General features: G+C 30.9%; 1 long non-coding RNA gene across 1 annotated transcript; it reads right to left on the bottom strand.

Annotated features, from left to right (window-relative positions):
• Positions 1–563: 563 nt before the first annotated feature.
• LOC124357759 lies at positions 564–13030 on the bottom strand. Its single transcript, XR_006921972.1, has 4 exons — positions 8808–13030; positions 2438–2623; positions 1776–1860; positions 564–1573 (listed from the first exon to the last, which is right to left on the bottom strand). It is a non-coding gene; the product is annotated as an uncharacterized LOC124357759 (long non-coding RNA).
• Between the last annotated feature and the right edge of the window lie 13318 nt (positions 13031–26348).

Here is a 26348-nt window from a genome sequence, read left to right as displayed (position 1 = left end):
AACGAAATAAACACTAACAAGGCTCAACGATCCATTCTTTCCCTGACTACAGTCCGGAAACATTAGACTTCTATAACGCAAAACCTCATAAACGGTTACTTGGGAATATTGCAAGAACTTAACCAGGATTTTCCCCTCATCCGGGAATAAGATAGAAAATGCGAGGATTACCCAAGCTTTTCCATCCTGTATTTAGCCTACATATATATACTCGCCTTCGGCTCGCTGGGGGCTACGACCCCAGGCCCCCTTTTGGGTGTTTGCCAAATTGGGAGATAAGCGGAATTCGGTGACAGGTAAAATCAGAGAATTAGATTACGGGTCTGGGAACTTAAGTTAGACCTATTTTATTGAATTTTCCAGTTTTAATCAAAGTTTTGACTTTAAGGGCATTTTTTGGCTTAACCGTTAGAGATACGACAAAAATAGACTGGACTAGACCTTTCTTGTTGGAAACTTAATTTTATCTTTCGATTCTGACCTCGGATTTGTGCCACAACTTCTGGTTTAGGCAGTACAGAGATTGGGAGAAAATACTGCACTGGTCAGCAGGAGGTGTTGTGTTTTGGCTAATAGGTACCAATAGCAATCTAGCGCGCTAAGCTGTCTAAAACATTTAGTGGGGTAAGGGTGAAATGAAAATACCAAATTGTTACGTTTAAAGATTTTTCTTAGTACTATTAAATATTACCGCACTATTCCATTCAAACATATACAGACTAGTTCAAAGATAAGAAAATAGTTATGGTAAAACATGGTCTTTCGTGAAAAGTATTACAGCATTTACAATGATACACAAACTTTAAAGGACTTCTCGGTATTATGGTACTAGAACAGTAAAATTTATAATGCCACTTTACTATAAAATATCTACATGAATTGTACTTGACACAATAATAGTAATAAATCGTCTATTTAAATACACAAAAAGCTTAACAGCTAATTAAATATACAGAAAGATTTACTATGATGATAACTATGTTACACGTTTTACATACTAGTCTACAATACATACATTTTACATACTACTCTATACATCCTACAAATATCCAAAGATATAGCATAACTCTGTAAAAATATAAATATTCAACAGCTAAATTTTATTATACATTTAAATAACTCAAAACTATATGTTTAAATTTTCTTTTTAATTTGGACAACCTGATGTTAAAAATACAAATATGTATACTATTACTCACAAAACAATTTTAAACAGTTATATACAATTTGTTTTAATGAGCAATAATATATCTGTAACACTTTATTAAACCTAATTAAAAGAAACACGTTTTCCCACTTTTCAGTTCACTAAAGATTGGAAGACATGATCTCATACAAATCTTTGGTGTAGCATAATTAAAAAATCCAATTATGAAGAACTTATATGCTATGTTGTTTTTATAACAATAAAATGTCCAGATATAAAGTTATATAAACACTAAAATTTTACAGAGTAAAAGCAAATCTAAAATTTATAAACAATTCATTGTCAAGGATATACTTACGCATAACTATAAGACCTTGCCGATTGAGGTGAATTAAATCTGGTCGTCTAGCTCTTCCAGAGAAAAATCTGTAAAAAGTCAATACGTGAAAACAGACAGTTAGTAAAAGTATTTCATACTAGATATTTAATGAAAATAGAGAATTTACAGTATAAAAAAACAATATTAATAGTTGATTACAATATAAAATTAAAAAATCTATTTTCGGCGCTTCATCAAAATGCAGTAGTTAATACTTGCAAAGTTAAATTAATCATTAAATTTAAATACCGTTCAAAGAGATGCATAAGGCACTTCTGGCGTGGAGATGAGGTCACGTACAGTGGGCTGATGTCGGCTATCCTTACATACTCTTCTGGAACAAACAAAATTTATATAAAATTACGTATCATGGCATACAGTACCATTGAAATATGGCATAATGTTATAATTTCAAAATGGTTAACGATCAATAAAATTGAGCAAAATAGTCTCAATTAGGCAGATTAAAAATAATGATCCTATCATTTATGACCATCACATCACCAAGACTTAATGTATAATATACTAAATTTACTGAAATCAACTAAAAAATCTTGTATATAAAAATACAGCGCGGCAAGAAAGTAAGAACAAGTATATTACATTATATATTTAAGTATGTAAGTAAACTCAAGAACCATTTCTTGTACTGAATTTGGGGGGGGGGAGGGGACTTTACATATTTCTTTTTGAGGTTGAGATTACTTGCTGTTTAACCTACCGTTACAATATCAAATAACTATCAAACTATAATGAACTATTAAATAGTCGCTTGAATATATTTTCTAAGAACTCTCACAAATTCACCGCCTTTATATAGTTTTTAATAAAAATTGTAAGTTAAGAGTATAAATATAGAATTCTTGTTCTGACTAAAACAATACAGAAAATAAAGCAATAATATGACTAACCATTTTCCAAGCTACGGATGTGGCCATTGTACTCCTCCAAGAGTTTGAAATGGCTCAGACCGTATTTTTTCTCCAGCTTTGGTATCGGCGCGGCGGCAGGTTCAGCAGGATTAGACTTCTTACAGTTTCCTGCAGTGTTTTGATGAGTGCAGAGAGTTCCCTACACATTGTCGAAATGTCTGCATTCTGAAATCATTGTTCAAATGTTATGATACAGTATTATGTAAACCAACACGTACTAAACAACAAATAAAACACAAACACATTATGAAAGCTACGAGTGCATTGTGTAACACAAAATGTGTGAAAAACTTATTCACTTTCACTTTTCACTTTTTGAATCAACAAAGAAAAGTAACTAGAATTTAGACTATCAATAGGCCTAACTAATTTTTTACCGTTACCCTCCTTAGGTCTATTATAGGCCAGTTGCAACTTACTTCTAAACACAAGTGCGCAATGATCAGATACAATTAAGTTCTCCACAGACACAGACATGACCCTATCAACATGAATGGTTATGGCAATGTTATCAATACATGAGCCCTTACTAGCATCCATCATATTAGGCCTAGTTACATCATACACTTTTAATGAAAGGTTAAAACTTAACAACAAATTTACAAACACATTTTTTTCAAATCGGAACAAAACATAATATCAACATTTAAATCTCCAGACAATATAATAGATGCATTAGTTTTGTTTTTGTAACTCAAAACCCTTAAAACATTGTTTAATTCATCAATGAAAGCATCAAAATTACTGTCATCAGGAATGCGGTACAGTTCTAAACAAATCAAATTCATTTCAGGAATAAAAACAGCAGCGACTTCACAAGTATGTGGAACAGATAAATTAACTATGTTACTAAGCTCTTCACTTTTGATACCACTCCTGATAAATACAGCTACACCTCCCCTCCGTCCTGACCCTCGACAATAACAGCTAGCAAGGTAAAAACCAGGAATAGAGATGCCTTTGAGCTCTTCAAAGCTCAACCAGTGTTCACAAATACCCAGTACATCAGTGGTGTGCTTTAAATTCAGCAAATTAACCTCATCGACTTTCCCCAATAGTCCCTGTACATTCCAATGCACCGAAACAAACACATCACCGGTCACTGATTTTGAGTCGCTATTCACTACGTACTGCTGCGTGATAGGCTCCCCTGTGTTAAAAAATATCATTACGCACATAGGAGGCATCGATCCAGGCCTAGGCTGTCCAGAACTAACTTCCGCAACAGGATTTCTTCTTGGCGCTTGGTACTTTGCTACTATGCAACCCTGCGGCCGGCCACAGAGTAGGATGCATGAGTTCATCAGCCAACTCAAGTGGGACGCCGACTTTAAATGAGCTGTATGTGTCATACCTAGTATCCAACTTATAACAACCATAGTCGTCAGAACCGTTTAAATCCTTCAAGTAGGCCAAAATTTCATCTGTAGTAACCAAAGGGTCAAAGCCAGATAGAAACAACCAGAACATTCTCTTAACAGTCTTCAAAGGAACGCTGCCCTTTGATTCCAAAGATCCATAAATAACCCTATTTCTTGTACTTGACTTCAAGACTTTGCTATAACTATCCTTAGGCCTATCTTCAGTGTTGATAACTTGAGGTTTAGGCGCAATCAGATTAACATTTGATTCAATTTCAGGAGGCTGTACTAGGTCTGGCCTAGGCCTACCTCTGCCACCCTGTCAGTTATATCTACCGCGCCCACCTCTACTGTAGTCAACAGTTTTCCAGCCTCTACTAGAGTTAGTGTACACATTCTTTGACATTTGTGGAACAGCCTCAGCTTGACCATTATATTGATCACCCTTACCATCGGAAGTTTGCTGAGACACTGATTGATTATCTAACCTTAAAATAGGCTTACTTGAACCAGAAAAGTTTCCATCACTATTAACCTTTTTTAATACTTGTACTTCATCAGACAACTTTAAGTGTTTTGCATTCATTTCTTGGACTTTCCTGTTCATTTCCAAATTGTCATTCACAACTCCTTTAGTTATTTCCATCAGCTTCTTCATAGCCTCATTTATAGCCATGAAATCCTAAAAAGCACACACTTTTTTCAACAAACGGTCTATCTCCTGGGAGCAAGTATCACAATACCATTTGACTTTATCGCCTACATCGCTAATTTTATTATATTCTTCCTTATTAATATTCATACATGTTCCGTGAAACCATTTTCTGCACATTTCCTCACACTCAAGAGCAATATCATCTTCGTTAACCACTTTTTTACAGCACGGACACAAATCATCTGATTCATCACCCGACATGTGTTTTAAGGTTAGGTCAAATAAAGTTAGGTTAAAGATCTGTAGTTGCTGTTATCGTGTGCACAATGTAAACTCAATTTAGCGTAAATTTATAATTATATTATATTTCAAAATTTGAACTGTCATGGCCACTATAATTTTCTATGTAGTAAAAAACTAAGGAAAACACCCTCAGTGTTCAAAATCTTTTATAACCAAATTATAAGAGTTAGTCTAAATCATAATTTTGAAGTTAACAACCAGCCTTGGCCAATGTTATTGGCTTTATATTAACTCTTAACGTAACTCACTACTTAATCCCTTAAAACTTAATCACACCTACTCAGACGGTAAATTGAATAAAATTGTTGAAACTTGAAGACATAGAAATATATAAAGAAATAAACAACTTTCTAGTTAATATTAAGAAACACATGTAATCAAATAGAGCATCAACCAGCATATAAAACATATATGTATTCCTGGTGTTGGGCTGTATATCCGTGGTCCATATTTCGGATTAGGAATGCCTGATGGACCCCTGGCGGGAAGACCACCTGATACCCCTAAATCTCTATTATTAGAATCCTCGATCGATCATTCTGAAAACTAACTAACACAAACAGATTAGATTTTACAAACATATTTGTATATCCAACTAATAATAAATAAATAAATACTAATAAAGATATATTAAACGATATAATTTACATAAATAGTATGGCTGAAGGTTAATTAAACCAGTGAAAAATGAGGCTGCATAGGAATGTACCTAAGCCTGTTTTTTAATAAAGGAAAAAAAAAACTGCTTATCAGTACTTTCCACTGATTTCACGCAATAAGTTTTTCACACATTTTGTGTTACACAATGCACTCGTAGCTTTCATAATGTGTTTGTGTTTTATTTGTTGTTTAGTACGTGTTGGTTTACATAATACTGTATCATAACATTTGAACAATGATTTCAGAATGCAGACATTTCGACAATGTGTAGGGAACTCTCTGCACTCATCAAAACACTGCAGGAAACTGTAAGAAGTCTAATCCTGCTGAACCTGCCGCCGCGCCGATACCAAAGCTGGAGAAAAAATACGGTCTGAGCCATTTCAAACTCTTGGAGGAGTACAATGGCCACATCCGTAGCTTGGAAAATGGTTAGTCATATTATTGCTTTATTTTCTGTATTGTTTTAGTCAGAACAAGAATTCTATATTTATACTCTTAACTTACAATTTTTATTAAAAACTATATAAAGGCGGTGAATTTGTGAGAGTTCTTAGAAAATATATTCAAGCGACTATTTAATAGTTCATTATAGTTTGATAGTTATTTGATATTGTAACGGTAGGTTAAACAGCAAGTAATCTCAACCTCAAAAAGAAATATGTAAAGTCCCCTCCCCCCCCCCAAATTCAGTACAAGAAATGGTTCTTGAGAAATGGTTGCACTTGTACACGTTAACAACTCTAGACGAAAAATTTGATTATTTTCTCAGTGTCTTTTTGGGCAGGGTTGATATTGCTTTTCCTGTTAAGTATGTGCCTGTAAAAAAAACCAAAACTAGGTACTCCTAAGTGGTATGATAAGAAACTCAGTGACCTTAAACTACAGTGTCTTGATGCTTATAGTGACTTTAAACGCACATGTTCTGCTTATGATAGAGATTATTATAAGAGTTTGAAAGATATTATAAAAACAAAATAAAAGAAGCTAAGTTAACACATAATTGTAATAGAATTCTGAATGTCAACAACAAACCTAAAGCTGTCTGGGAAATTATCAATGAGAATCTTAACATCAATGATAAGGCAGTTAACCATAGATATAAAGATGAAACTTGTAATTCAGATGGGTTTAATGTTGCCTTTTTAAATAATGATACTTCTGTGATAAATAGTATTCCAAACTCAAATCAGAGTATGTCACAATACCTGAGTAAAGTTACCAAAGATGTGCCTGTGTGTGCTGTAAATAGATTTAGTTTTAGTTGTGTTAAAGGGGAGGAGGTTTATCAAGCTATTCACTCATTAAGTAACAGCATAAGCTTGGATGTGTACTGTCTGAATTCTTTAGTTTTAAAATTAGCTGCTCCGTTCATTGTTGAAGTCCTTAGCTATTTGTTTAATTTGTGTATACAAAGTTAAACCTTTCCGCTGTGCATGAAGTGGGTTAAAGTGGTGCCATTGTATAAGTCTGGCGCAGTTTCAGATTGTAATAACTATAGGCCAGTGTCAATAGTCCCAGTTATATCCAAAGTCTTGGAGGTACTGTTAAATAGTCAAATTTTTAAGTATTTTGAGGGTAATTTATTGTTTTTTGATTGTCAGTACGGTTACAGATCTAATAAAGGGACTTGTAAAGCTATTGTAGAGTTTATGAGGGACTGAATATATGGTATAGATATGAAAAACAAAATGTATGGTAGGTTTTTATGACATGTCTAAGGCTTTCGATACTGTATCACATGCTAAACTATTAAATAAGTTAACTTTCTATCGTTTTGATAAAAGTTCTGTAAAACTTGTACAATCTTACCTTTCTCTAAGGCATCAAGCAGTACGTTATAATAACTGTTACTCTCAGTATCTTCCTGTAGCTTCCAGCGTGCTCCAAGGTTCAAATTTGGGCCCGGTTTTATTCATAATATATATTAATGATTTGTCTGCTTCTCTTGAAATGGATTGTGTGAGATCATTTGTTTTTTGCTGATAATCTTGCTTTACAGATAAGTATTGAAAGAGATACTAATTTTTTACCTGATAGTGTGCTGTTAAGTGTTGACCAAATAGTAAATGATTGGTGTGCAGCAAATTCTTTATGTTTGAATCAGAGTAAAACCCAAAATCTTAGGTTTAGTTTAAGAAATGATGTTGATATATATAATATTAAATTTTTTGGTGTTTATGTACAGTCTAATATTAAATGGAATGTTCATATTGAAATGTTATGTAAAAAGATGGCTAGAGGAATTTTTATGTTGTGTAGGTTAAGATTAATTGTTAATAGAGAAGTGTTAATAGCTGTTTATTATGCCCATATATAGCCATTTAACCTATGGAATTTTAGTATGGGGTAGTGGTGGGAATGTAAAAAGGGTACTTGTATTACAAAAAAGGGCTGTGAGAGTTATACGTCAGGTGGGGAATAGAACTCACTGTAAACCATATTTTAGACAGCTTAAGATTTTACTGTTTATTCTATTTTTATATTGGAATGTTTGTTGTATGTAAAAACTCATTTAAATTCTGTGCCAACTAATAGTTCTGTACATGGTTATTTCACAAGAAACTGTAATATGCTTAGATTAGATCAGTACAACTATCATTCCACTAAATCAAACTTTTTAGAAATAGGCAAACAACTGTATAATTTGTTACCAAACCATAAGACCATTTGTTACCAACTTACCTTAAGACCTTTTAAAATGAAAATTAAATGTTTGTTGTTGGATTTCTGCTGTTACAATATTGAAGAATTTGTTAGTTTAATAAGTCAGGTAGATAGACTTAGTAATTAGTCAAATAATCATTAAGCCTAAGCATGACGTTGTGTCACATTTGTGAAAATGTTTACCACAATAAATTTTCTGATTCTGATTCTGACAATAATCATATACGACCGATAGCATCCTATTAGAAGCAATTGGTATTTAACGCATATTATAATTAGTACAATTTTAAAACACACCAAAGAGTATAGGTACCTAATATCACTATAAAATTATGTAACAGCTGCGTTTTATTAAATAATTCGAATGTGTATTCGTTCAAATTTTTATGATACAGCTTTATGTAAACCAACAACACGTACTAAACAAAAAAAACACAAACTCATTTTTAAAATTATAATTGCAGCGGGTAACAAAAAATGTATAAACTTGTGAAACCTGATGATATACTGTTATGAGATTAGTCGCAGTATTTAATAGGACAATAAATATCATATAACTTAATATAATATCACTCTTAGAGTATTTAACCAGCTGCGGTATCTAAATCTGTTTATTGTGTATTGTTTTGCTTTTCTTTAATGAATATTCTTTAGTTAATAACTAATGATATGAAATAAGTAACCATACAGTGCTAAATCTTACCTTCAAAAAGTCATTCGCCCCAATCATAAGGATGAGTTTCTCCGAAATCGGATAACATTTTTATTTTACTCTCTTCTGAAGGTCAGATATACTCGTAGTCTGACCACTGACTCTTATGTAAAACATAAAAATACATGTAAATTTTAGTAATATAAGACAGTCTAAATAATACATTTAAAATAACCATATATATTAGACAGTGATGACTTATACATAATTGAATTGCGATTCAAACCAACTATGTAATTTTAGTGACTTTTACTTCACAGTACATGAGATTATATTCAAACATGTAGTTGAAATTAAACCTTCGTTTATTATTGCATTACTATTCAATTGCAAAATCAGTTAAAACAACCAAACTCCATAAAACATTAAATAAGCTAATACACCCAACAAATAAATAAATTGGTGTTAATATCTACATTTGAATGTCGTATGGTACCTATATATACAGCCATATTTATCCAGTGTATTTGGAAATGTTAACAAAACTATTAGGTATACGTATAATAGCTCTTATTTTCATTGCAATTAGCCTTATAGTTATTTTCAAGAATTATTTCCTTAATTTTTCATATACTTACTTTCATTACTTCATATACCACAAAGTTCAGAAGATTTATATTTAAACATGTGAGTAGAATATAAAACTTAAAATTTGGTGGAAGCACCAGCCGAAGGCACAACATCTGTTCATCGAACCTGCAGGCTGTCTTCTATCAGCTGATGGTCTAAGAGTGCTGGTTCTTACACTATAAGACCGGCAGAGCGCAGGGCGGAGAAGAGCGAGGAGTGGGGGACACTCCCAAATGCATTAGCCAGGTCAAGCCAGGCAATGCAAAGCTCCCCCCCATGCATACGTGCCTCATCGAGGAGTTCCTGTAACAGGAAATTGTGCTCCAGGCAGCCCTCCGCGGGGGTAAACCCTTTCTGGGCTCTTGATAGGAGCCCATTGGCGGAGGCCCACCCAGAGAGGCGATTGGCCAGTTGTCCGCAGACGTAGACGAACTGGACACACTTCCACTCTGAAAACCACATTATTAATCTTTAATTCAATTATTGTTAACATTAAAAAAATGCTTGTTCGAGATTACAAGTCTGCAATTATCATCTAGCAGCATTAGAGATTAAGCAATAAATTACTAAACGGGTAAATACCGGTAATGATAAATTTAAACAATAACTTTCATATATTTTACACTATTATTGTTTTAAATATAAACTATATTAAGCTCACCAAATATTTCTAATCATTGTAGTGCGAACTTCGACTACTCACTTCTTTTGACTAAATGTATAGTAATTTAAAATATGTTAATAGGGATTACATATTATTTATGGTTGAATTAAAAAATATGTCGGAAGATACTAATAAATCATCGCAAACACAATATCAATATACTCGTATACAATTATTTCATATTCATATACTTACAAGTAAATCCTTATAATAAATTAAGCATATTTCGATGTAACCTTGTTTGCTGAATATGGCCCTCCACAGCGAGGTCGAAATACTATAAGAATTAATTTCATAAACAATGTTTCAACACGATACGAATACGGAATATATAGATGTTAGATGCAGATAGTTCATGTATACCATGATTTTTCGTTATGGTACTAATAACATTATACCATAGAATAAAGTATTATGCTAGAAATAGGAACTCCTTGTTTCATGTGAAACATACCGTAAATGTATATCACTTGTGACCAAAATGATGGTAAAGTAATTTAATTATTTTTTAATTGAAATGATACAATATTTTGGAATTTCTATTTAATACCAGGACTTACATATTCACAAGGCCACATATCAGACATTTAGTATGATGAGGAGTTTCAAGCATTAGTTAGTGATTTTATTGTAATAATTGTTCCATCATAATAATTTGTCAAGAACATACTATGACACGATATTTCATTAACTACAATTACAACTTTTACTACTCCGTAACTGAAAAAACGAACGGTTGTGTAACAAATATTTATGTTATGAACATGAAATTACAATAACCCCGAGATATTAAAATAAATAGCAAGAAGCGCAACATATATAATTATGAAATCCGTAGCGAATATCATAGAACAGTGAACTAAAAGGGTTCTTTATAACATCAATAACACATGCAATATATATTACAATACAATAACATTACAATAAATTAAATAAATATTAACAGAAATAGAGTACACAAATATACGAACATTTCTATCAATTTTAACAATACTAATAAAAATATGTTTACTTCCTTTTTAGATAAGACTGTATCATTGTCATCTGCTATCTTGGCAAACAGACCCAATACTTTGCCCCTGCAGTAATTATTACTTGATTGTTCATTGGTTGTTAGTGAAAGTGTGTTAACCTTTCTTATCAGCAGTTGTTTCAAAAGGCATTTTTATAATACGTACTGTTAGTTCCCGTCCTGTCCCCGTCACGTGCTCATCGTCCATGTCCACCAATATGTCAGTAGTACGTAGTGTATAGTTCTGGGTAAGTAAAGTGTTTATGCGGGAGTTTGTCAAGTGTTTCGTGGGTTAAAGTGAAAAGTATTGTCACTGGTATTGTAGTGTATGGGATGAGTCTTTAGCTAAATTATTATTCTCTTATATTACACATTTTTAGCTTTCAGAACTTTCTTGGTCCATTAGCTTATTAAATATTTTATATTTAAATCGTAAATGGTTTATACAGGTATCATCAATATAATTAGGAATCTTATTATACAGGAACGGCACGATGTAATTCGGTGGACGCTCTCCATAAAAATGTATTCGATCTAGGCACTTCAAAGGTTTCCTTACTCCTTGTGTTTACATTTTTGTGAACAATGCGTTTAAGATTGTTTCTTTTTACATTTGTTATTATTGTGGTATATGTATATACACCAATTGGAGAGAGTGTTTTGCTTCTTTTTTCTTAGGCCTGCCTACTGTACATTTTCGTTTTTATTTTTTCTTAGTAATATCTTTAAACACCTATCTTGTACGTTTTTCTTTTATTTTATTTAAATGTGTCTTAGCAGCTGTTTCCCAGACATTTACACCGTACCTAATAACGGACTCAACCAAAGCCTTATATATTGTATATTTAATTTTCTGTCTATTGCGTTGCCTATTCTATACATTGATATTAAAACAAGTTGTCAGTTTATTTTGTGATTCATTAATGTGGTCTTTCCAAATTAACTTATTGTCTACCAAAACTCCTAAATATTTACATTTTTCTGTTAATTTAATAGTCTCACACATACACTCTATTCCTTCCAAATTCTTATTCATATGTAAACAGTCACATGTGTGATATTTAATTTGTGGAATTATATTACTTTTAAATGTTGTATGTGAAAGTGCATCATTACTGTTTTTCCCCAATTAATAACGAGTCCTTTATCATGGGCCCACTTTGTTACTTTATTAAAATCTGATTGAAGGGATTTCTGCGCTAAATTCTGTTTCTTGTGTCCTGACGCCAAGACTATATCATCGGCATATGTCCAAATCTGACATTCTTCTACAATCTCAAACATTTCATTTATATGAACTATGAACATTAGCGGACCAAGTTGGTATCCCGTAGTTCACATCTTTTAATTCACTGTTACATCCATCTACTTTTATTCTGAATTTTCTGTTTTTTTAAATATGATTAAAACCATCTTAGATATATACCTTTTATTCCTGTTTTACTTAATGCATCAACCAATTCTGAACCATATTCCCCTGCTTAGTCTCCAAGCAGCTAGAATTGTTTCATACTCCTTAACGCGTTGATCTTTCTTATCAGTTAAATCGACATTAACATCTCCTTTCAGCACACATATTGTATAATTGCTCAACTTCTTAAGTTCTGAATCTATTTCTTAAAGAAAATGTTTTATTGACAATTTGCTTGAAGAACTAGGTGGTCTGTAGATGGCTTTTAGGCATATCTTGTCTTTGAATCCTGCAACTAAAATTTCACCTAACATGCATTCGTATGATTCTGTATTGGTGTTTAGTGCTGTTAGTAGTATTATGTTTGATTAATAAAAAATTAATAAGCTTATGATCCTCCTGTTTGGTTTTTCTTAACTTATAAGTTTTTTCGTAGCTTGGTATACTGTAATAATTTATTTCATTCTCCCTACAAAAGATTTCCGATAAGATTACTAAATCAAAATCACTGTTTGATAGTTTAATCTGCATTATAAGTTCATCCCAATGTTTTGCTATTGACCTTATATTTAGGTGTAGTATGCTTAGACTATTTTATTCATAACATATATATATATATATATATATATATATATATATATATATATATATATATATAGTTAATTAGACCAACTACTAAGACCAAGGTGACTCTAGAAGTTTAAATTTTCATCATTAAAATCTACATCATTGATTGTAATAGTTAAAAACTACTAGCTGAACAGGCCTAATACCTGTAGGTCTCACAAATATTCACATCATTAAACATTATATTAAATATTAATCTATTACTAGGACTACCTAAAACTAAAAAGAATGACTATGTGTTTTACTCAAAAATTGAATTTTGACCCTGTGCATATTACTGAATTAAAACGTAATTATAATTATTTATTAACCTAAGAGAGTAAACCATTTTCTACTTAATACCTAATTATATAAGCTAAACTATTTTTATAAGGTCTCTAAAGGACTCGATCACTAACACTTTTGCCTGTCGTCTTCTTTCTTCCTTACTACGCGTAGGATCTTCCCTCCCTGGAACCAAACATAGTTGTAATTATGGGCTCTTTCTCTCTGTTTAGTCTCCATCATCAAGGTCCGGTACTCTGGGCAGAGGTTCTCGTTGAAGTAGGTTTTCGGAATTTTGGCCTTCTTCCCCGCTCTCAGCCACTCATCCCTTTTGGCTGCAGACATAAATTGTACCAATATAGTGAAAGGCTTGCAATCTCGTCTGTTTTGTAGCCTGTGAGACGGATGGATGTCCACTTCCGAGTGTTGTAGGCCTATCTTCTGAGCTACCTCTTTTAACAGCTCCGGGAGCTTTTCGTCTGCTTCCTGAGCGATCCCGTGAATTTGCAGGTTCATCCTTCTCCCATACTAATCCAGGTCAGCCAGTTTTTCTTGTAGATCCTGAATTGTATTGCTGTTTTGCACTTCATTTCTCTTCAAAACTGCAATATCAATTCTTACGGCTTTATTTTCTTCTGACAATTGCTTAAACTCCTTTAGTATTTCGTCATATTTGTTTGCAAGAAAGGACGTGGTCATTTTTATACTGTTGAATTTACTTTTGGTCTCGAGCAGTTGATCTATTTTATGAGAAATGGACTTTGTTACACCTAGGCTACTAATAACATAGTCATCCACATTTGACGTTAGAAATTCATTGGGTTCTTCGCTTGCTGAGTTTCCTCTCTTTTGCTTCTATAATTAACACAAACCCATTTATGTTTCTTTTCACCTAGCGATTTCCATGTCTTATCTTTGATACTGCATTTGCCATAATGATAACCACTATTGCAGATCGTACACACTACATGGTCTCCACTCTTTGGCAATTCTTTTATACTCTTGCCACATTTCTTCTCGCCCTTATCACTCATTGCTTTAAGGGTTAATAAATTATTATTATTTAAACAAAAAACTGATAATAATTTAAAAAGTATAAGTACAAATCACTTTTATCACAGAGGGGTTGTAGAACACAACCGTACGTCTCCAGTGCCATTAGTATGTTAAACATAAAGTTGTTTACTGCATGGTAGACAAATTCAAACATGGAACATTTGCTTATCATTAGAGCAATATTCTAACAAAGGATACCTCATATATGCAGTATAAAGGGGTTACAGCCCTATTCCGGGATATGTGCAGGAGAAAGCTGACTAATGTCCGTGGAATGTTTTAAAAAGATTAAGTGGCATCGCGACGGCGGCGTGTAGAAGGGGGCTTGGCAGATATAACCCCTTGACACCGTCATTAGTTACGGTCAGTAGTCGCTTGGTTAGTATTGTTATAATAATAGGTTTTTGTCTTCTGTAAGGATGCCCTGAATCATGAACTTACTTAACCCCTAACTGTTAAGCAATATTTTATGATAAAAGCTTATATGAAGAGAACTGTTAGAAACATTACCTGGAATATTTTTCGGAGTTAAGAACACATTTTAGTATTTACGTTTCTTAATCCAAATTTAACTGACAGGAATTGACTGAAACATCAGTTTACATTTAAAATGTATTAAATATAGAGTATTGGAATAGGTAAAGGAAATAGAAATAGGTAATCCGAAAATTTACCATTTTAAGGTAGTTTAGTCACAATATATTGTTAATTATTCTATATTAAGTATATAAATAATCCATGTAATATTAAAAATAATACTCGAAAATATATCTTCTCCTAACGTAACTACAATAAACCTTGTCTAGTCACAAGATTTTATATCATAAAATAAAAACTCTATAGTACAATGGAGAACCGTTTTGTATTTAAAAACTATAAAAAAAGCATTTAAGTACATTTTTATCTGAATACAAAATGCTATTGGCTGCCAATTTTTTAAATGTTACATACTAACACCAATCACTATATATATCTAACATTTTGAACTACAATTTTATTTATTCTATTTAGTACATGTTTTACTTTTAAGCTATCAGTTCAGTCTCCCAAGACTTTGCACGCACTTTTTACAGTCGAAGTCTGCAATCTTTTTAGTGATAGAACTTATGATGTTGGCCTAATATTTAATAAGAGGAATAGTCCTTGGTTGGATTGAGAGAAGAGACAAATATTAAATACCCTTAATACTATTTATCCTCATGTCACTGTATATCTCTATAACTAAAAGTGGTGGTAATATTAAAAAAAAGGTGTAGAAATCGTAAAAATGAAATTTTAAGACATTTTTTCAAGTGAATTTAAAGAGGTATATATTTAATATTAACAGCTTTGTCAACTTTATCTTAGTTAAAACTATTTGACTCGTAATTATTATAACACCTGTAAAATTAAAATGGTAAATATATTTGAAACCTGTAAAATTAAAATAACCACCATTAAAAAAGTGTCTAATTTGTAAATGTTTTTATAGCGTTACAGTTTTTGTTTAAAAAAATCTAAGATAATTTATTTTAGTTAAATCTATATTTAATATGCAAACTATCTGTACCATAGTATTGGCTAATCCAAATTAGTTTTGTTTGTTTTGTGGAAAGGAGTTTGAATTAGAGAACTAATAATTTTGACTATTCAGTTATAAAACCGTAAGGTACGGCCTAATTTAATGTTTGCTCACTTCCCACTCCCAAAACAGAGACACCCTGGTATTCCTCGGAACATGGAAATACCCTGCAGGTTCAGGTATAAAAGGGGTAGTCAAAGCAAAACCAGTAGTCAGTTGTGAACGCGACTATGACAGTGTGAAGTCTTCCTTCTTCTATCTTCAATCACTACAGCGTGGTGCTGTGCTTCTTTCATAGATAAAAAGTAAGAAGACCCATTGTATTATTTCTTAGGTTTAGCAGTACAGTATTCTTACTTGAGAAAATTTAGATAATAGTTATGTTATAATATTTACATCTCATTCAAATTTTAAACTAACGTTACATACTAAATCGCGGTAACATTCTTAAGCATTAATTTAATAAGTTTTCATTTTTATTTAATACATAATTCAATAGTATGATAAAATAAACGTGTCACAAACATAATGACGGATAAAAGATATTTTTCATTTTATTGCAGAAAGATTTCCCTACTCCTAAAATTGAAAATATCCAGGCCTAAAACGATACTGTATGTCGTAAAAAGATTTTAATTATCACTCCGGCAGAAGGAGACGACCAGACCTAACTCATTTTAATCGTCAAGGTCTTCAACTTATTTATAATTATATCATTTGTAATATTATTTAATTGTATGTATAATTCCTGCTACATATATATATATATATATATAGTTATGGTACTAGTGAATATATTTTTGTATACATACATTTTATTATTAAAGACCTAATGGATTATTACTGTTACTACATTTTTCATTATTAACCTTTCCTATTAGATCAATTTATAGAAGTGTTTAATGGATCATGTTCAGAAAATATTAAATTCATCGTTAAAAATAATTCTATTTCTCAATGCATCAAAAGAAAAGAAATACTTCATATTAAATACCAAGCGACATTTATTTTTTCCCTCCTCGGCAAATAAAAATAGTGAGATACAAAACAATGCGTTAAAACATAAGTAAAATATATTACAAAATTACAAACCGATAACACGATTAGTGTACTGTTAACCTAATAACGATAATAATTAATCTATCTGTTTAATATGTAACGTAAATTATAAGTTAAAACGTATCTTTTTTATTTATCATCAAAAATATGATAATATAGTTATAGTTCTGAACTTTTGCAATATATATTATTTATTCCCTGTTTCATTAACAAGTGTCTATTATAAATTGCTAACAGTTATAATTGAAATTACAAATACGAATTGACCATAAATTCTCATACATGTGCTGCACCTTCATTTTATTGATACACTAAGTAATACCTACCTTTGATACTCAATTTGAACGAATTTATTTCTTGTCCAATTTAAATTATTAATACTCATACAATCTACAACTCTTTGGGACATAAAATGAATTCGTATAAATCCCATCATAACCTCTCAAAACAAAATATCAAACCATTTCCGGTAGTGTGCCAGGAATAATGTATAATTTATAAATGGCCTGTTTTTATAAAGGCGAGGTCCAATGCAATTTGATTTAGTACCATAAATAGTCATAAGTAGTATTAAGTGTAAAGAATATTATAACAACAATTGTTACAATATAATAAAATGTTGATGGTAATATCTCAAGATATATAGAATTGGTGAGGTGTGTGTGTGTGTGTGTGTGTGTGTGTGTGTGGGCGCGCGCGCCTGTGCGTGCGTGCATACCATCTCATCAACAACTTGTCAAATGAAATTTAAAATTCCCCTACGCATGAGGCATTTAAAACTCGTTTGAAACGCTTATTAGTGTCGAAATCGTTTTATAGCGTGAACGAGTTGATGGCGTATAACTGAGAGACTCACAATCAGAAGACTTATTCTCGAATTTCCTTTATCACAAAATTAAAAATATCCTGGCCTACAATTTTATTGTATGTCGAAAAAATATTGTAAACCCTTGAAATTAGCAGCCTTTTAAAATACATTTATTACTATGGACAAACAACACTTTTGATACTCCCAGGAGGAAATCTCGTGATTAAACCCTTAGAAAAATGTCTAGAGTAAGGTTATGAATTTTTAAATATGTATATTTGAAGGTATCTGAAACAAACAACATATATTTTAAAGAGATGTATGTTTCTTATGTTATACACTATTAAAAACAAACAATTTTAATAAAATATATTTTATTTAATAATTTCAGTTCAGAGGTGCGTGGTGTGTGTTTGTGTGTCACCTGCCAAATGAAAATGAAAATTCCCCTACGCATGTAGCATTTAAAACTCGTTTGAAACTGCATGTACTTAATCAATTTGTACCACAATTGTACCAGTTTAACATTTTTGGGTAAGTTTTCAAAATATGTTTTCATATTTTTATCTCATGTTAAAAGAAATGCTGTATGTTAATGTTAAAACAATATTTCAGAATGCAGAGGTGACCACTATGTGCAAGGTACTCTCTGCACTCATTAAAACACTCCAGGAAACAGTAAATAACATTGTGCTTCTGACACTGCCACCAATACTAAAGCTGGGAGAAGCACAAGGTCCCCACCACTTTGCTCTCTTCCAGAAATACAATAACTACGTCCGTAATTCTGGAAATGGTATGTCTATTATTTATTTCTGTATTTTAGATGCAACAAGGGAATAAAAATGTGTTTATATAACAATCAGTTTAGTTTTTATATAATCATGGTATATTAGTAAATGTGTTTTAAATATTTTTGTAAGTGAAACTTTGTATATATTTGAAATATAAGAACTTTATTGCATACCTGCATAGTTGACCATTGAAAATAATCACTACTTTAAATTTTGTTATTTTATTGCTAATGTTTTAATATAAGACCGAGATTCCAAACAAAGTATATTATTTCTATTTAAATAGGTAGTAAAATTCATTTAAATTACCAAACGTAATAATGAATAAAAATGTGTCAACATATTTACTTTTACATATTGTTCTTGTATCTTTTAATTCCTCATAACTGATAATCATATATGCGCGCGGGGCGCATACCGACTCATCAGCAACTTTCCAAATGAAATATAAAATTTCCCTACGCATGAAGCATTTAAAACTCTATTGAAACGCTGATTAATGTCGAACTCGTCTTATAGCGTGAAACGAGTTTATGGCGTATAACTGGGAGACTCACAATCAGAAGACGTATTCTTCAATTTCCCTTCTCATAAAATTTAACATATCCTGGCCTACAATTTTACTGTATGTCGAAAAAATAGTGTAAACACTTGAAATTAGCAGCCTTTTAAAATACATTTATTAATATGGACAAACAACGCTTTTGATAATCCCAGGAGGAAACCTTGTAATTAAACCCTTAGAAAAATGTCTAGAGTAAGGTTATGAATTTTTAAATATGTATATTTGAAGGTATCTGAAACAAACAACATATATTTTAAAGAGATGCAAGTTTCTTTTGTTATACACTATTAAAAACAAATAATTTTAATAAAATATGTTTTATTTAATAATTTCAGTTAAGAACTTTATTGCATACCTCCATAGTTGACCATTGAAAATAAACATTACTTTACATTTTGTTAATTTATTACTATTGTTTTAATATAAGGCCGAGATTCCAAAAAAAGTATAGTATTTTTATTTAAGTAGGTAGTAAAATTCATTAAAATTACCAAACGTGATAATAAATAAAAAATGTGTCAACATACGTACCTATTTACTTTTACATATTGTTCTTGTTTCTTTTAATCCCTCATACCTGATAATCATATAATTTAAAACATTTGTTGCTCTTCTCAAATTTATTTGAATAAACTTAACAATCATAACATTGAGATCTCGGTTGTTAACCAAATTAATCTATTTTACACGGCTTCTATTTGATTACAGGAGACAACGTAAGGATACCTGACGTCAGTCCACTGCTCATGTCATCTCTTCCCCAACAGGAGTGCCGAATGCACCTGTTTGAACAGTGAGCTTTCATAAATATATTAGTTTTTTGTCTAATTTTATCCTAGTCGGAACAATATTATTCTCTCAAACTTAGCGTTTAATTCTATAACGTAGAAATTAAAGACGTGATTTTCTTCAGTAACATGTCAAAACCCTTCAGAATATTTGTATTGGGAATAAACCACAAATTCCCTTGTGAAATTCGGAGACAGAAACAGGATACCATTTTGTAATTTATTCAAAAGTAATGTTTTTTTATTCAACACTAATGAAAACAATATTAGTTTTATTTTATTTCCCAACGGGCATAACTATATGATAGATTGAAAAACTCTAATCAATTCAGTTAAAACAATGTCTAAAGTACATGCAATATTTTTAGTATAAAATGATACATACTATAAACTGACAAAACCTAGTAGTTATAAAATCATACCTGTATTTAAAAAGTACTCATCGTGTGTAGTAAAAGTGGAATTAAATAGATTGCATGAGAAAATATCATATACTCACTTTACACTTTACAAATATGTATTTAAAAAAATCAATATTTATAATTTTTATTTTTATAGCACTTTTATAGTACCTAATTTTAATTGCTTACAATGTTGTGTTATCACAATATTTATTGTATAATACATGTTGTTATTTCTCAGATTTTATACTGGCAGAGGGAGACGACCAGACTTAAATCGGCAAGGTCTTGACCTTACATATAATTAATTATATCCTTAGTAATGGTATATAAAAGTTAGATTTACTCAATGTTTCAGATTGGTTCTGATATAACGGTATAATTCAGTACTGTTTCAAGCTTTTTATAAATCATAAGGTGTTCTGCTCACCAAAGAATTGTATAGTATGAAAATAGATTTTACAGGAGTTGTACACTCTACAGTAATGAATTTATTTTCTCTCATTAATTTTGTATGTTTTATACAATTATTTGTTATTATTAAATGATAAATTGAAATAAAAATATTATATGAGCTAGGTATTAATTAAGTACACAATTGTTAAAATTTTTATATTATTAGAGTAATTTTAATTTAGGTTTTAATTTTTTTAAATATTTGTTTTCTTTTTAATTATATTTATTATTTTATATGGGTATCTTGTGATGACAGTTTTTTTAACTACTATAAAACTCTGCTGTCCCCATGCTGTTGCATCGCATATTACGATATAGTTGTTTATGTATATTATGATAATTTTAAAACATGTATAAAAACTAATTCAATAGCCTATTAAATGTATTATTTCAATTAGTGTTACATATATGTTTCATTTCATGTGTCTTGTTCTATATAATTTTTTAGGCCTTTAACTCGTCTTGTAATTATATCTATATTTAGTTATGTTATTAATGTATATATTTTTGTATACATACATTTTATTATTGTTTATTGTTTACTGGATTTTATTGTTGTTACTACATTTTTCATTATTAACCTTTCTATTAGATCAATTTATAGAACTGTTTAATGGATTATGTTAAATATAAAAAATATTAATATGATGAAATGAAATATATATTAGTGTGTGTGTGTGTCACTTGCCAAATGAAATGTAAAATTCCCCTACGCATGAAGCATTATAAACTCGTTTGAAACTGCATGTACTTAATCAATTTGTAACACAGTTGTACCAGTTTAACATTTTTGGGTAAGTTTTCAAAATATGTTTTCATATTTTTATCTCATGTTAAAAGAAATGCTGTATGTTAATGTTTAAACAATTATTTCAGAATGCAGAGGTGACCACTATGTGCAAGGGACTCTCTGCACTCATTAAAACACTCCAGGAAACAGTAAATAACATTGTGCTTCTGACACTGCCACCAATACTAAAGCTGGGAGAAGCACAAGGTCCCCACCACTTTGCTCTCTTCCAGAAATACAATAACTACGTCCGTAATTCTGGAAATGGTATGTCTATTAGTTACTTCTGTATTTTAGATGCAACAAGGGAATAAAATGTGTTTATACAACAATCAGTTTAGTTTTTATATAATCATGGTATATTAGTAAATATTTATCATGTGCTTTAAATATTTTTGTAAGTGAAACTTTGTATATATTTGAAATATAAGAACTTTATTGCATACCTGCATAGTTGACCATTGAAAATAATCACTACTTTAAATTTTGTTATTTTATTGCTATTGTTTTAATATAAGACCGAGATTCCAAAAAAAAGTATAGTATTTTTATTTGAGTAGTAAAATTTATTTAAATTACCAAACGTAATAATAAATAAAAATGCTTTGCTTCAGTTACAATGATGTTGCTACAATATCACTAGACATTAATTAGAAGAATTGACAAATGAAACCCCTACTTATTTAGAGGCAAATTCAAAATTAGTTCATCAGAGTGGTCTGTCACTGAAGTTTAAAAGACGCACTAACAACAATTGCCTCTAAAATTGTAAGTGCATCTCCAATACAATTTTGTTACACATAGAGTAAATACTGGCAGGCATATTCTCAACATTAAAATTTGTAAGTGCAAATTTGAGACGTGTAGAAAATATCGATATCAAATTTTTAAGAATTCAGATGGATGTGCGACAGTTGTTTTGCCTTACAAAGGGAACCTTTCATTAAGGTGAAGGTAAGAAAAGGTAAAGGTAAGAAAAGATCAACTCATTTGCGTGGCTGTGAGAGAACATTGTCCCATGACAATTAAAAAAAAAAAAAAACAAAGGCATAGGCTTATAGGTTTGATGTTATTGAAGAAATGGACCAACAAACTACTCTTGCAGGTAATTTGGAGTTTATTATATCTTTACAGGTAAATGAACTTTTTTAATTCTCTTCTTTATTTATCAAAAGATTTATTTTGAGCTATCTCCTATCTTTACTTTTCTTGTTCAACTCATCAGGGTGTCCTCACAACAGATGTGAAGATTATTAACCCTATTCATACAAAAAAATTATAGTTTAATCTTGAAAGCTTCAAACTAATATCAATAACTCAAAAATTCTTCAAAATATTTGATAAAATTTTATATTTCTCCATAACGTACAATCTAATCTGCATTGTTCTATTACACCACACTAACTTAGTTAATTACTGTACTGTCCCTCTTTCTTGAAACCAATAACGTAGGCTAATATATGCATATAAATTTGGGTTTCATCAATCTCCACAATCTCCGCTGTTTCTTTATGTCTTCGAAAATGGCTTCCGTTAAGTCAAAATGAGGACAATTTAATTCTCTTTTTAGGCAATTAAGGCTTTCCACATTGTTCACCACCGACAGGGTTTTTAAAGTTGGTATATTTGGATGGAATTAAGACTGAGATATTATACAGTTATTGTTCTTCTGAATTTCAATAAAACTTTTCTTCCGCGAGGTCTTCCGGATAGTCTGAGGTATCGGACCGTGAGAGAATTGTATACAATAGTTTTAGTCTTTAGACATAATGTCTTAACACTCCCCTCTTCATTACTATCACATTGTATTCTTTTGTTTTCAATAACGGAAATTGCTTAAAAGTCCAGGTGACAGTGAAAAAATAGAAATTAAAATCTAAACATTTATAAAAATTAATATAATAACTTTTGTCATCAATAATTTAACTCTGTTTCCTGAAAAAATTTGTAATACACATCATAAAAACCTCACTTTTAAAATTTTGGTAGAAGCTTACTGAAAAGTGTAACAATAACATCGAATGAAATAAAAGGTTTTAAACTAGTAAAATCTGCAAACTAAACGTGTTGTACTTCTCTTAAAAAAATAATAACACTCTTATGAAATAGAGATATGAACGTGTTAAAAATATTACATTACATTACAAATCATTACAATTAGCGATGATGGATACATTAACAACCAGTCTCTGTCGCACACTTCCCACGCTTCGAGCGAGGGAGAGCGAGAAATGGCACATTGCCATTGTTGGATATAGATATATGCTACCGCAGAATTTTTTGTAGGCTTTTTTGAAAGGTACAGTTTCTTAGTACATTATTTTGTTACAAGTCGTAAGGTTTAGTCAGTAATAACAATTAAAGAGCTAAAAATATCAATTTTCGCACCATACAAACTTTTTTCAACTTTCAATAATTGATGTATCATACCTAAAATCCCCCCTATTTTGTAACGAAGCCGTCAGTGAAAATCGTATCAAATCCGTTGAGTAGTACAGATGCACAAACAGACAAACACAAAAAGTTACTTTACATTATATTATGTAATGATGATTATACTTAATATTGCTAAGCATATAAAACTAGACCTCAAAGGGATGTCTTTCATTCTGATAAGTAGTGTGGTCAGCATTACCATTATTTGGTTCATTTCCTGGAAAGTTTTTATTCTTTCCCTTTGTACTAGACATTGCTGGGGATTACATACCTGAATGTCATATACCACTCAGGTAAAGTGAAAGGAACGATCCAATTGTCTTAATTTGCCAGATAAAAAGTATTTATTCACATTGATATTGTTTATACTTACAGCTCCGTCCATTTCTATGACGATTTTCAGGTACAAATACAATATGCAATTAATATACAATTATACAATACATAGAGTATACAATTATACACACTATAATTTTGCTGAAAGCACGCTACTAGGATTCTTTACACTGTTCACTTCAGCAATCCATTTTTTTGTGAATGGCTATTTTCAGGTAGTGTATACAAGTAAAATATCGAGTTCGCACCAAACTTTGAAACATTTAACCATATTAATTAATTGTCTTACTTGTTTAGGCTAAAGTAAATTATGTGAAATTATTCGTATTTACAGTTATCTATTTGGCCATTTTCAGGTATATATTATACAGTTAAACGTTGAATTCACAACAAGATCATGGGCGAAGAATTTATATACATTTCAACCAAAATATTCTTACCGATACCCGTGTACTGTTCTCTAAATTAAATTATCAAAGTAATGATTGCACGCAATAGATCGCACCCGTGGCAGCTTGCCACAATTTCAAATATCTGTAGTAATGTTATGATTAACAATATCAGCAGCTAGGGAACTCATATGATTTTCTCTCATATACATCTTTACAAGATATGTTAGTCCTTAACTCATTTTGTTTTCAAATTAATACAAATTGTGTTTACCAATTCAGCAATTTTGTCTGATACAGAAATTTACAATCACTCACTTATAATAAATTCAATTTAGGCTACATTTAACAAGTTGTTGTTTTATTATACTTATTTTCTTTTGAAGTAGCCTACTAATAGATTTTTTTTATTTATACGAAAAAGTATTTGTTCTCGCATAACCTCCCACATAATCTAAGTATTACAGTAAATTGTATAGAACTTTTAACATGTTTTTATTAGCACAGTTATTTATAGATAATTTAAAGTAGTATATGAATATATTAATAACGAATAATGAATGAATAATGAATTTATTCCGACATAAAATGTACATCAATACATAATTATAATAACTCGGAATTGACTGACCACTTTTGCAAGTAGTGTGGTCAGTGGATAACAAAATAAAACAGGTTTTTTATCAGAGTCCAGTCTATAGATTCTTTAAGATATTAGCCGGGCTGCTCCCCGTGGCGCCTGCACTACAAGATTAATAATGGACTGCATGAATCACCAACAGAACTAAAAAAACTTTCCTTGTTACAATCTTTATCTTACAAACTAAAAAATATATCTCAATAACCCTTCCTTCTCAACTAGAAACTAGAAATTATGTTAAATGTACACAAGTAAAATACATGATTCTTTGCTATTTACATATTTCTTTATGTTAATTAAATACTAATTTATTTGTACACATGATTTATATAATAACTCAAATTATAACTATAGGGGGAAATTATTTCTTGTAAAATGAGTCACAGTTTTCTTGTAATAACAGCAACGTTCTTAATTTACTACAAAATTATCTAACATTCACACACATTTTAATGTTATAAGGCAATTTATTAAAAATATTTGGGCCATTGTTAAGAAAAGAATGCTTTAGTATTGACTTGTTGACTTTAGGCGTTCTGAACATTCGCCGGTCTGTGCTTCTGGTAGGATAATTTAAGCCCGTTGTTCCTAAATTACCACTTCTAGTGTAAAACAGCATAAGAGTTTTAAAAATAAACAAATGTTGCAGTGGTAGAATTTTAAATTGAATGCGAATAGGAAAGGAGCTCTCTCGTATTCTTTTGTGCGTAATTATTCTCATAAAATGATTGTGTATGACTCTTAACCTCTCTATTAAATATTTATACGTCCCTCCCCAGCAAACAACTCCATACTGAAGGCTTGACTCTACCAAAGCAAAATACAGAATTCGTAACAATCAGTCATCACAGAAATTTCACAAAAAATAAAATTTTCTTATAGTGGATTTAAGTTTATTTTGCAAG

This window comes from Homalodisca vitripennis, chromosome 3 (genome assembly GCF_021130785.1).
Source record: "Homalodisca vitripennis isolate AUS2020 chromosome 3, UT_GWSS_2.1, whole genome shotgun sequence".
Lineage (NCBI taxonomy): Eukaryota > Metazoa > Arthropoda > Insecta > Hemiptera > Cicadellidae > Homalodisca > Homalodisca vitripennis.
The sequence above is the reverse complement of the archived record's forward strand: the minus strand, read 5'-3'. Positions and strand labels throughout refer to the sequence as shown.